Genomic DNA, 12,327 nt, shown 5'->3' with positions numbered 1-12,327 from the left:
ATCGGCAGGTGGACTCTCAACCACTGCGCCACCAGGGAAGCCCAGAAATATACTTCTTGACCTGTGTACTCCTTAGGAAATAGGAGGAAAGGGGATCTAAATTCCAATGAAAAGCCTAGCGTTTGTCAAAATTCAGTTAGTTACTCTTGTATGGATCTATTTCTTGATTCTGTCTTCTGTTCTGTGTTTCTATCCCTCTTCTAATAACCCAGTGTCTTGCTTACTGTAGCTCTAAAGCTTTGGGTTTAGGAGGGACCTTATAAGGATATGAACAGAGATGTCCATTAATAATCTTCTCATATACAGGACACTGGGTCAGAAACTTAATTCTGACAGTGGTCTCTGTGTATTACTTAGATGTGTAAGAAATTAGATGTGGTGTTGAGCTAAATCAAACTGGAAAGTGTGTAAAAAGCTGTTTGCAAAGTGTGAGAGAGATGTGTGGTGACTATATTGATCCCATTTTGGGGATATGAAATAGCTTTGGGTTAAAGCTCCAAAGACCCATATCAGAGAGCTTGGGAGAGGCAGAACTGAAAATGTGTTCAGTAAATAAAAATATTGAGTCCCAAAGGGCAAATTCTTACTAGGTCCAGCCCCACTCACTACAGAATATGGTGTAATGATACCCCACTTCAGTTCTCTCAAGAAAGTTACCAAAAATATTTGCAAACAGTGTGACTGACAGGGCTTAATTTCCAAAATATACTAACAGCTCATACAACTCGACAACAAAATAACAAGCAACCCAATCAAAAAATGGGCAGAAGACTTAGAGACATTTCTCCAAAGAAGATATACAGATGGCCAATAGGCACATGAAAAGATACTCAACATTGCTAATTATTAGAGAAATGCAAGTCAAAACTACAAATGAGGTACCACCTCATGCTGGTCAGAATGGCCTTCATTAAAAAGTCTACAAATAAATGCTGGAGAGGGTGTGGAGAAGAGGGAACCCCTCCTACACTGTTGGAATGTAAATTGGTGCAGTCACTGTGGAAAACAGTATGGAGGTTCCTCAGAAAACTGAAAATAGAATTACCATATGCTCCAGCAATCCCACTCCTGGGCATATATCCAGACAAAACTATAATTTTTATTTTTTATTTATTTTATTTTTGGCTGCATTGGGTCTTCGTTGCTGTGCGCAGGCTTTTCCCTGGTTGCGACGAGCAGGGGCTACTCTTTGTTCTGGTGCGCGGGCTTCTCATTGCAGTGGCTTCTCTTGTTGCGGAGCACAGGCTCTAGGCACACGGGCTTCAGTAGTTGTGGCTTGAGCGCTCTAGAGTTCAGGCTCAATAGTTGTGGTGCACGGGCTTAGTTGCTCCGCGGCATGTGAGATCTTCCCAGACCAGGGATTGAACCCGTGTCCCTTGCGCTGGCAGGTGGATTCTTAACCACTGTGCCACCAGGGAAGCCCAAAAGTATAATTAAAAAAACATACATGCACCCCTGTCTTCATAGCAGCACTATTCATAATAGCCAAGACATGGAAACTACCTAAATGTCCATCGACAGATGTAATGGATAAAGAAGATGAGGTACATATATACAGTGGAATACTACTCAGCCATAAAAAGGAACAAAATAATGCCATTTGCATCAACATGGATGCAAGTAGAGATAATCACACTAAGTGAAGTAAGTCAGAAAGAGAAAGACAAATACCATATTATATCACTTATGTGTGGAATTTAAAATATGACACAAATGAACCTATCTATGAAACAGAAACATAATCAAGGACATAGAGAATAGACTGGTGGTTGCTAAGGGGGAGAGGGGTGGGAGAGGGTTGGATTTGGAGTTTGGGATTAGCTGATGCAAACTGGTATATATAGAATGGATAAACAAGGTCCTACTATATAGCATAGGGATCTATATTCAAAATCCTGCGATTCACCATAATGGAAAAGAATATGAAAAAGAAGGTATATATCTGTATATCTGAGTCCTTTGCTGTACTGCAGTAATTAATACAACATTGTAATTCAACTATACTTCAATAAAAAATAAATTAAAAAAAAAATAAAGTTACCAAAGAATACACAAGGGGAGGGGGCAAGGGTAATTAGAACAGCTTATCAGGACATCTTTCTTCCCTAACTTCCTTCTTTTAGCAGAGTTTAATTAGCTCATTGTCACCTTGGCAATGTTGAACTGTGTGAGAGACCAAGAAGCTGAATACAGAGTGGGAGAGAGAAGTGTGACAGTGACAAGCTTGTGGAGGCAAGGGCAGTTGGAAGTGCCAGGAGATGGAAGTGTCATGATAGTAGACAAACGTGTAGAGCAGGAGCTTTTCGAGGAGGTAGTAGAGAAGCTGGGGTTTAGAGAGGACTGAGAGAGGAAGTCAGGCTTTGCAGTGTCAGACTTAATCTCAGGGCTGTCCCTGGTCCTTACAGTAGCTTCTGGGACAGTACAAGAGTGATGTCCCTTGGAATCATAGAATCATGGACTCTTAGAGCCCCATATGACCTTGGAGTCCATCAAGTAAATCTAGCCCCTCAGTTTTAGTTTAAAGGGGACTTACAGCAGTGACTGTCTAGTTGATCCCGAAACAATTTTGATATTCATGTCAGGCTTTAACATCCCTTTCTTTTGCAGTTTCCTCTCCTGTGAAAAATCCTGTTCATAAAAGGCCCTGTGTGTGTATGTTCTTGTGTGTTTTTGTGCATATGTTGTCTATGTTGGGTCTGGTTTGTCAGACAACAGAGTGAAGGATGGTGATTCTAGTTACTTTTTTAGCTGCAGAACTGAAACCAAATTAGTCAATCCATAGATATTTAGTGAGTATCTGCTCAGTGTAGTCCTTTGTTTCTGAGGGCTGGACAGCATATCTTAGGTACATAATTTGGATAACCCTTTGCTTTCTAGGTGCTTACATATTCTACAGGGAAATAAATAATGATGATAACAATCCCTCAAGCACCACAGAGGGCACTCGAGGGCTTCCCTGGTGGCGCAGTGGTTAAGAATCTGCCTGCTAACGCAGGGGACACGGGTTCGAGCCCTGGTCCAGGAAGATCCCACATGCTGCGGAGCAAGTAAGCCTGTGTGCCACAACTACTGAGCCTATGCTCTAGAGCCCACGAGCCACAACTGCTGAGCCCACGTGCCACAACTACTGAAGCCCCTGCTCCTAGAGCCCATGCTCCGCAACAAGAGTAGCCACCGCAATGAGAAGCCTGCGCACTGCAAGGAAGAGTAAACCCTGCTCGCCACAACTAGAAAAAGCCCGTGCACAGCAACGAAGACCCAGCACAGCCAAAAATAAATAAATAATTTTTTAAAAAAAGCTAATAAAAAAAAGAAAAGCACTTAATAGTTTTACAGTGGTTCTCAAAATTTAATGTACATATGCAGCACCTGAAAATCTTGTTAAAATGCAGATTCTAATTGAGTAGGTCTGGGTGGGGGCCTGAGATCATGCTTTTCTCACAAGCTCCCAGATAAAACTGATGCTGTTGGTCCACAGACCACACTTTGACAAATAGCATGGCAAAGTGTCTTAACATTGGTTAAAATGTGAGGCATGCATAGGAAATACAAGTAAGTCATTTTAACAGGAGACAGAAAGTTGGAAAGATTGGTTAGGATCAAATCCCCAAGAGCTTTGAATGCCAGGGTAAGGTTTTAGATGATATGAGTTAAGGAATCATTGCAGGTCTGTACTGGGTATAGAGTGACCTGATAGGACTTAAGGGAGATTTATTTGTCATCAGGTATAGAACATATGGGGTAGAAGTTTCGTATTAGGTATCAAGTAGCAGAGACTCAACTCCTGGCCCTTAATGCCAGATGAGGAAACTTGCAGAAAAGAGAGAGGAGAAGACTGGCAATAAGGAAGCTACCTGCTTAAAGACTGACCCTGGGTTTGGGGGCTGGAAGTTGTTTGGATCATAAATCTCTTTTCTCTGCCCAGATTCCAAGAGATCCCTGCCAATCCCTTGGAATTCTGGCCAGTTCTACCAAGCTATAGGAACTACCACATTTTAGAGAAGTAGAGTACCGTAAAATACAGTCAGCGCTAAAACGATACTGAGTATAATTTAATTCTTTTGATTCATAATGTATTTTTAGGAACTTGGGATGTTCTATGTAGCTGAATCTTCCAGAAAATTGAAAGAAACCTGTGAGTGCCAAAAGATTTAAAAGAGTAAAAGTTGTAGATGCTTAGGGCAAAAATTCTAAAAATGCAGAGTATGGAAGGTATAAAGTGAAAAATAAAAGTTGACCTTTTCCTCCTAAAGCAACTAGAGAAAGAACAAACGAGACCCAAAGTTATTAGAAGTAAAGAACTCATAAAGATCAGAGGGACTTCCCTGGTGGCACAGTGGTTAAGAATCCGCCTGCCAATGCAGGGGACACGGGTTCAAGCCCTGGTCTGGGAAGATCCCATATGCCGCAGAGCAACTAAGCCCACATGCCACAACTACTGAGCCTGCGCTCTGGAGCCTGTGAGCCACAACTACCGAAGCCCACGTGTCGCAACGAAGAGTAGCCCCCGCTCACCACAACTAGAGAAAGCCCGCACGCAGCACTGAAGACCCAGCGCAGCCAAAAATAAATAATAAAAATAAAAAAAATAAAAAGATCAGAGCAGAAATAAATGAAATAGAGACTAAAAAAAAAATAGAAAAGATTAATGAAACTAAAAGCTGGTTCTTTGAAAATATAAACAAAACTGATAAACCTTTAGTGAGACTCATTAGGAAAAAAAGGGAGAGGGCCCAAATCAATAAAATCAGAAATGAAAAAGAAGTTACAACTGACACCACAGAAATACAAAGGAACATAAAAGACTGCTATGAGCAACTATATGCCAATAAAATAGACAATCTAGAAGAAATGGACAAATTCTTAGAAAGGTGCAATCTCCCAAGACTGAACCACAAAGAAATAGAAAATATGAACAGGCCAATTACCAGTACTGGAATTGAATCAGTAATTTTAAAAGTCCCAACAAATGTAAGTCCAGGATCAGATGGCTTTACAGGTGAATTCTACCAAACATTTAGAGAAGAGTTAACACCTGTCCTTCTGAAACTGTTCCAAAAAAATTGCAGAGGAAGAAACACTTCCAAAATCATTCTGTGAGGCCGCCATCGCCCCAATCACAAAACCAGGCAAAGATATCAGAAAAACAGAAAATTACAGGCCAATATCACTGATGAACATAGATGCAAAAATCCTCAACAAAATACTAGGAAATCAATTCCAACAATGTATTAAAAGGATTGTACGTGATAATCAAGTGGGATTTATCTCAGGGATGTGAGGATTTCTCAATATCTGCAAATCAATCAATGGGATACACCACATTAACAAATTGAAGAATAAAAACCATGTGATCATCTCAGTAGATGCAGAAAAAGCTTTTGAGAAAATTCAACATCTATTTATGATAGAAACTCTCCAGAAACTGGGCATAGAGGGCCTACCTCAACATAATAAAGACCATATATGACAAACCCAGAGCTAACATCATACTCAGTGGTAAAAAGCTGAAAGAATTCCCTCTAAGATCAGGAACAATACAAGGATTCCCACTCTTGACACTTTTATTCAACATAGTTTTGGAAGTCCTAGCCACAGCAATCAGAGAAGAAAAGGAAATAAAAGGAATCCAAATTGGAAAGGAAGAAGTAAAACTGTCACTGTTTGCAGATGACATGATACTATACATAGAAAATCCTAAAGGCACCACCAGAAAACTACTCATCAATGAATTCGGTGAAGTTGCTGAATACAAAATTAATATACAGAAATCTGTTGCATTTCTATACTCTAACAATGAGATATCAGAAAGAGAAATTAGGGAAACAATCCCATTTACCATTGCATCAAAAAGGGTAAAATATCTAGGAATAAACCTACCTAAGGAGGCAGAAGACCTGCACTCTGAAAACTATAAGACGCTGATGAAAGAAATTGATGACCATACAAACAGATGGAAAGATATACCGTGTTCGTGGATTGGAAGATTCAGTATTGTTAAAATGACCATACTACCCAAGGCAGTCTATAGATTCAGTGCAACCCCTATCAAATTACCAATGGCATTTTTCACAGAACTGGAACAAAAAAAATTTTAAATTTGTGTAGAAACACAAAAGACTCCGAAGAGCTGAAACAATCTTGAGAAAGAATGGAGCTGGAGGAATCATGCTCCCTGACTTCAGGCTGTACTAAAAAAGCTACAGTAATCAAAACAGTATGGCACTGGCACAAAAACAGACACATAGATCAATGGAATAGGATAGAAAGCCCAGAAAAAATCCACACACATATGGTCAATTAGTCTACGACAAAGAAGGCAAGAATATACAGTGAAGAAAAGACAGTCTTTTCAATAATTGGTGCTGGGAAAACTGGATAGCTACATGTAAAAGAATGAAGTTGGAACATTCTCTAATACCATATACAAAAATAAACTCAAGATGGATCAAAGACCTAAATGTAAGACTGGACACTATAAAACTTCTAGAGGAAAACATAGTCAGGATGCTCTTTGACATATATCTCAGCAATATTTTTTTTGGATCCGTCTCCTAGAGTAATGGAAACAAAACCAAAATAAACAAATGGGACCAAATCAAACTTATAAGCCCTGGCACAGCAAAGGAAACCATAATGGAACGAAAAGACAACCTACAGAATGAGATAAAATATTTGCAAATGATGTGACTGACAAGGGATTAATATTCCAAAATATACCAACAGTTCATACAGCTCAATATAGAAAGCAAACAACCCAATCAAAAAATGGGCAGTAAGATCTAAATAGACATTTCTCCAAAGAAGATACACAGATGGCCAAAGGCACATGAAAAGACGCTCAACATTGCTAATTATTAGAGAAATGCAAATCAAAACCACAGTAAGGTATCACCTCACACCAGTCAGAATGGCCATCATCAAAAAGTCTACAGATAATAAATTCTGGAGAGGGTGTGGAGAAAAGGGAACCCTCCTACACTGTTGGTGGGAATGTAAATTGGTGTAGCCATTATGGAGAATATATGGAGGTTTCTTAAACTAAAAATAGAACTACCATATGATCCAGTAATGCCACTCCTGGGCATACATCTGGAAAAGATGAAAACTCTAATTTGAAAAGATACATGCACTCCATTGTTCATAGCAGCACTACTTACAATAGCCAAGACATGGAAGCAACCTAAATGTCTGTCAACAGAGGAATGGATAAAGAAGATGTGATATATATATATATATGCACACACACACACACACACACACAAAATGAAATATTACTCAGCTATAAAAGAATGAAATAATGCCATTTTCGGCAACATGGATGGATCTACAGATTATCATACTAAGTGAAGTAAGTCAGATAGAGAAAGAGAAATATCAGGTGATACCACTTATATGTGGAGTCTAAAATAATGATCCAAATGGATTTATTTACCAAACAGAAATAGACTCACAGACATAGGAAACAAACGTATGGTTATCAAGGGGGAAAGTGGGGGGAGGGCTAAATTTGGAATTTGGGATTAACAGATACACACTATTGTATATAAAGTAGATAAACAACAAGGACCTACTATATAGCACAGGGAACTATATTCAGTATCTTATACTGACCTATAATGGAAAAGAATCTGAAAAAGAGACTGAATCACCTTGCTGTGAACCTGAAACACTGTAAATCAACTGTACTTCAATAAAAAATAAAAATTAAAAAAGCTGACCCTTTCTAGTCTCTAATTTCTGTTATTAACAATTTTTAATATTCTTTCTGATATTTAATCATACATATATATAGCTATGTATATAATTTTCTTTTTTCATAAATGTAATCATACTATTTATATTATTCTACACCTTGCCTTTCCACTTAATATATCTGGGTCATCATTTGATAATAGCACATAAAAATCTAATTTTTTCTTCTAAATTCCTACATAGAATTTTTATATAGTTTATAATAGTTAATCAGTTCCCTATTGAAAAATATCTGGGTTGTTAAAAACAATGCTTAAGTGAGCATCTTTATAAATACACCTTTGCATGCTTTTTAAAGTATATCTATAGCAGTGGAATTACAGCAGAAAAAAGCATATGCATTTTGAAGTTTAATATTTATGGCCACATTACCCTTTTCTAAAATGGTACATTCTCAATAATTATTTGAGAATCACTTCCTTGTAATCCTCATAATTGGGCATCTCATTGTTTTGTAGACTTGCATTTCTTTAATCTGGAATGAGGTTGTACATCTTTTGTGTGTTTATTGGTCACTTTTGCTTTCTGCTCTTGTAAAATGCCTGTTGAGAAATATGATCTTCCAAACTGCACATAGAACATTAACGATGTATTTTTACAGCTATACTTTTACAGTTAGACTTCATTCAAAGAAAATATTTAACAGTCTTTTAGAATCTTGAGATTCTTTTTCTTTTTTTTTACACAATATATTGTCACACCAAATATTTAATATCAAGGTGATGACATTTGGTCTTTCTATTTGATTTAATGAACAGTAGTATCTTACCCAGACTTCAGTCTAATTTGAGCCTCATACAAGTTTGGAAAATTCCTGGAGTGGAAAGCTCCAGAAAAGAAAGGGGCGGGGGTATGTGTGATAGTTGACTTCACTCCCTGCTCTGTCAAAACAGTACATGCCTTCCTCCCACTTTGGTGAGAAATAACCTTGGGAATAAATTTATATATACCCATGGGTACAATTCTGAGTTTAGGGCTCATGCCTTTTTTGTGCAGTGTATACTGTTTCTACCACACTGTAGCTTCTTAGGAAATGTCCAAGAAAAACAACAATAATGCTGGTATTTGGTTTGTCATTTGTGGCCCAGGGCATCAGTGGGGCATAGAGCAGAATTCTTGCTGAGGAATATGATCCTCCCTTGATTCTAATTTTATCTTTGTGGAGCAGCTTTTAAATATGAGGACAGCTGGTGTTGGATAAATCTGTCCTCACAAGCTGTATGAGTTCGAAATAAAGTTAAATATTTGGGGTTAAATCCAAATGCAAAAACGTGGAAAGTATTGATTAATCTTTTGATGCTTCCCTTTCTGCATCTTGGTGAACAGGCACTTATTATTCGTCGTGAACTCCTAGCAACAGTCGAATTTGAAGCTTAAGATAAGGAGAATAATGTGTGCTCTAGTTTAAGTTCTAACATTTCATAAAAGGTAAAGCACAATTCTTGCTTTTCACCCCATCTTCCACCCTGCTGATAAAAACGATAGGCTATACATACCTGTGTTGTTAGTAATCTCTCTTTCTTTGTCTTTCTCTTTTGAGTAAAAAGTTGCTACCAATGAAATAGTGAAGCCCACATTTCCACTTGGGTTAGGATAATAATCCTCTGTGGCCTCTAAAAATTTGCAAATGATGGGACCCCAAACTCCTAGTAGATTCTCCCCCAGGTGACTAAATGTCTTGCTAGTTGCTAAGGGATAAATAAGGGTGGTGAGCTCAGAGAACAGTCTGGTTGCTAGCTTTTCTTCAGCTGACTGGATTACTAAGGTAGAAAAGCACTAAAAATAAATCAGGGCACAAATTCTCCTGCCAGGGGTTGAGTATTGAGATAACTTGTCTTCTCGGCTGGTGTTGACATCATCTATTCTAATGCACACTGCAAATAGGAGCCAGAATGAGAAACATATTTGGCCATGGACTAGTGTTAGTAAAAGTCTGTAGCCCTGTACTTAATGTTGCTTCTTGTCAGCATCAATTAATTAGTCCCTCCAGCTCCTGTGGGAGAGAGCTAAATACATGCAGGTGAGAACTCGAAACAAACTCAGGGCCAGTCTCAGGGGAAATCACTCGATTTCTTCTAGATTCAAATATAACTTTGCTAGGTCTCTTCCATGTCAATTGGGTTTCAGTGTTTCCCTCGAGTGGTCAGAGTCCATCCACCAGAGTTAGAAAAGTGGTAAGACCTCTCAGGTATTCATTTCTAGGACTTGAAGACTTCACAGTCATCCAAGTCACCTGACATGGAGTAAAGAAATATTCTTATTGCTGAATTTCTGTTTCTGTTGTTGCTTTGGATGTCCTGAGCAGAGAGCCTTTGCCAGTCAGAATTACTCTGTGGATTCCGTTTGAACTCAGATGGAGGGGAAATTCATATAAATCACTACCTTCTTTATATTTATCCCTACCATCTTTTCATTTTATAGAAAGTTGCCTTTAACTGGAATAATACTGTGTCACACTGATTCAGTACTTGATACTCACAAAACGCTTTCACACGTTTATCTTGTGACCTTCAGAACAAGTCTTTAAGGAAGACAGATGTTATTATCCTCGTATTAACTGCTGGACTTAGAAAAGCCAACAGATTCAGATGTTGACAACAATTGGTGTTAAGAGCCCTGGGAGCTCTGGAATTTCTTGGTCCACTAAGCAATGTGCAGTCTGACCCAGGGCCCTCTCTCCAAGTCTGGAGGTTTGTTCTATTTTTATAAAATAATTTATTTAAATGTTTCTATAAAAATGCATTTTCATTTTAGAAAACTTGGAAAATATGGCAGAGAAGTGAGAGAAAAAAATCAACCACAGACCCAGTACACAAAACCGAATTCCTTGGGTTTCCTTAGGTTTTTGACTAAATCTGTGGGCTGGAAGGAGAGATGAAATAGGTATTCAGTAATGCTCATTGTGTGTCTACCCATTTCCCTGCATTTAGCATAATGTACATTATAGACATTTTAGTCAAGCTGCCTCCAGGGAGCCTTTGCAGGTAGGTGTTGGCTCTGGACCTTTCGAGCTGAGCTATAAAAGGTGGCATCCCTGGTAGAGACCAACTATTCACTGTCCTCCTTTCATTACTCTTTTTTGTTTGTTTGTTTCCTCCACACAACCTTCTTCCTTTCCTTCTGGCTATATCAGTACAACCTCTCTTCATCTTTCCCAGCAAGTTGTCATTTCCAGTCTTAAAGTCACCAGCAGCATTTTTGCAGGCCTTTCTTCAAATTCTGCCTGGCTTCCCCGATGTAGAGTCAAGAACCAGGTAACATTGAAACAATGAAAGGGCTGCTCTTTATCTAGTATGCTATGCCTGCACCTTGGCACTCAGAAGGTACATCTGACCAAGAGGAGTGCTGGGAAGTGCAGGGACTTTAGCAGCTCCAGATGTTTGGAGCCAGGAAATGCTGAATTCCAATATATCTTCAAACCCCCTCTTGCATTTTTCTTAGTGCTTTAATAATAGACATTAGGTAAGTGTATATTGATGACTGTGTGAGTGAGTGAGCTAGTGAGTGAGTGAATATATTTGGTCCTGTGAGTAGAGGTGGGAAGTCACTGTACTGACTTCCTATAAATTAAAAGCATCTGGATTGTATTCTCTGTCCTGAGCCCAAGGAATTAGAAATATTTGATTTTCCTCATCCGTAGGATCACTATGATATGAGAAAACCCAGACAGCAGCCTTGGTTTCAAAGGTACTCACAGCCTCCACGTTGTCTGTGTGCTTTTCTTCTGTTGTCCTCACAGGAAGAGCCCCTCAGGGCTGGGTTTGTTTGAGGTAGATCCCTGCTGTCTGGTAAGGAGGGGCATAAACTGGAACGACAGCTGTCGGCAAAGAGGCTAGGGTATCAACTGGAAGGACTGGGGAAGGGTCTATCTATTCCACTGTATTTGGTGCAGCCCCAGCTTTGTATTAATGACACTTGGGGAGTGCACATCCTTGCAACAGAAGACCAAAAAATATGTGACCATGAGTTAACCACTAATAGTTATACATCAAATCTGAATGGAAACCAGGAGATAAAAGGCAGGGCAGAAGACAAAGTCTCATGGTGAGCAAAGCATTTTTAGCTGGAATGTAAAGAATTTTGGTATTGGCATTTCAAGGAAATTCAAGCTGCCCTTCCTCTCAATCCAGAAGACAGGAGATAGCTCACAGTTGCTTGGGTCAGGATTATAATTTTACTGATTTCAGAAATGTCATATTAATATCAGCATTGACTTTGGTGGAGGATCTATGCAGGGTTGTAGATCTTTGTGGAGAGGTATGTGGAACAGCACATTTTTTCGTTGAAGCTTAAGACTTCTGTTTTACGTGCTGTTGGTGGATGTGCTTTTGATTGTGCTGGATTGATCAATACACCTAAAATATAAAGAATGTAGGTCCAATAAATAGAGAAACTTCTAGTTATCATGAGTAAGCTGAAAATTTCTGTGATAAGTATAGACTTCCACTCTGTTGTAAATTATGATTTAGCAGCAAGCTTTTTTTTTTTTTTTTTTTCCTTCGGTACGTGGGCCTCTCACCGCTGTGGCCTCTCCCATTGCGGAGCACAGGCTCCGGACGCGCAGGCTCAGCG

General features: G+C 39.0%; 1 protein-coding gene and 1 long non-coding RNA gene across 2 annotated transcripts in view; one reads left to right on the top strand and one right to left on the bottom strand.

The window, feature by feature from the left end:
* The window catches only part of LOC102982056 (palladin-like), a 30,348-nt gene extending 18,327 nt beyond the window's left edge, over positions 1 to 12,021 (bottom strand). Inside the window, exon 1 of the mRNA XM_055086784.1 lies at positions 11,451 to 12,021. The gene's annotated coding sequence lies outside the window, so the exon portion shown is untranslated. The remainder of the gene's footprint in view (positions 1 to 11,450) is intronic.
* Positions 1 to 12,327, top strand: part of LOC114486768 (uncharacterized) — a 59,284-nt gene that overhangs the window by 16,036 nt on the left and 30,921 nt on the right. The window lies entirely within an intron of this gene.

This window comes from Physeter macrocephalus, chromosome 8 (genome assembly GCF_002837175.3).
Source record: "Physeter macrocephalus isolate SW-GA chromosome 8, ASM283717v5, whole genome shotgun sequence".
In the NCBI taxonomy this organism is placed as follows: domain Eukaryota; kingdom Metazoa; phylum Chordata; class Mammalia; order Artiodactyla; family Physeteridae; genus Physeter; species Physeter macrocephalus.
Note: the sequence above shows the minus strand (reverse complement) of the source record. Positions and strands in the feature narration are given on the sequence as shown.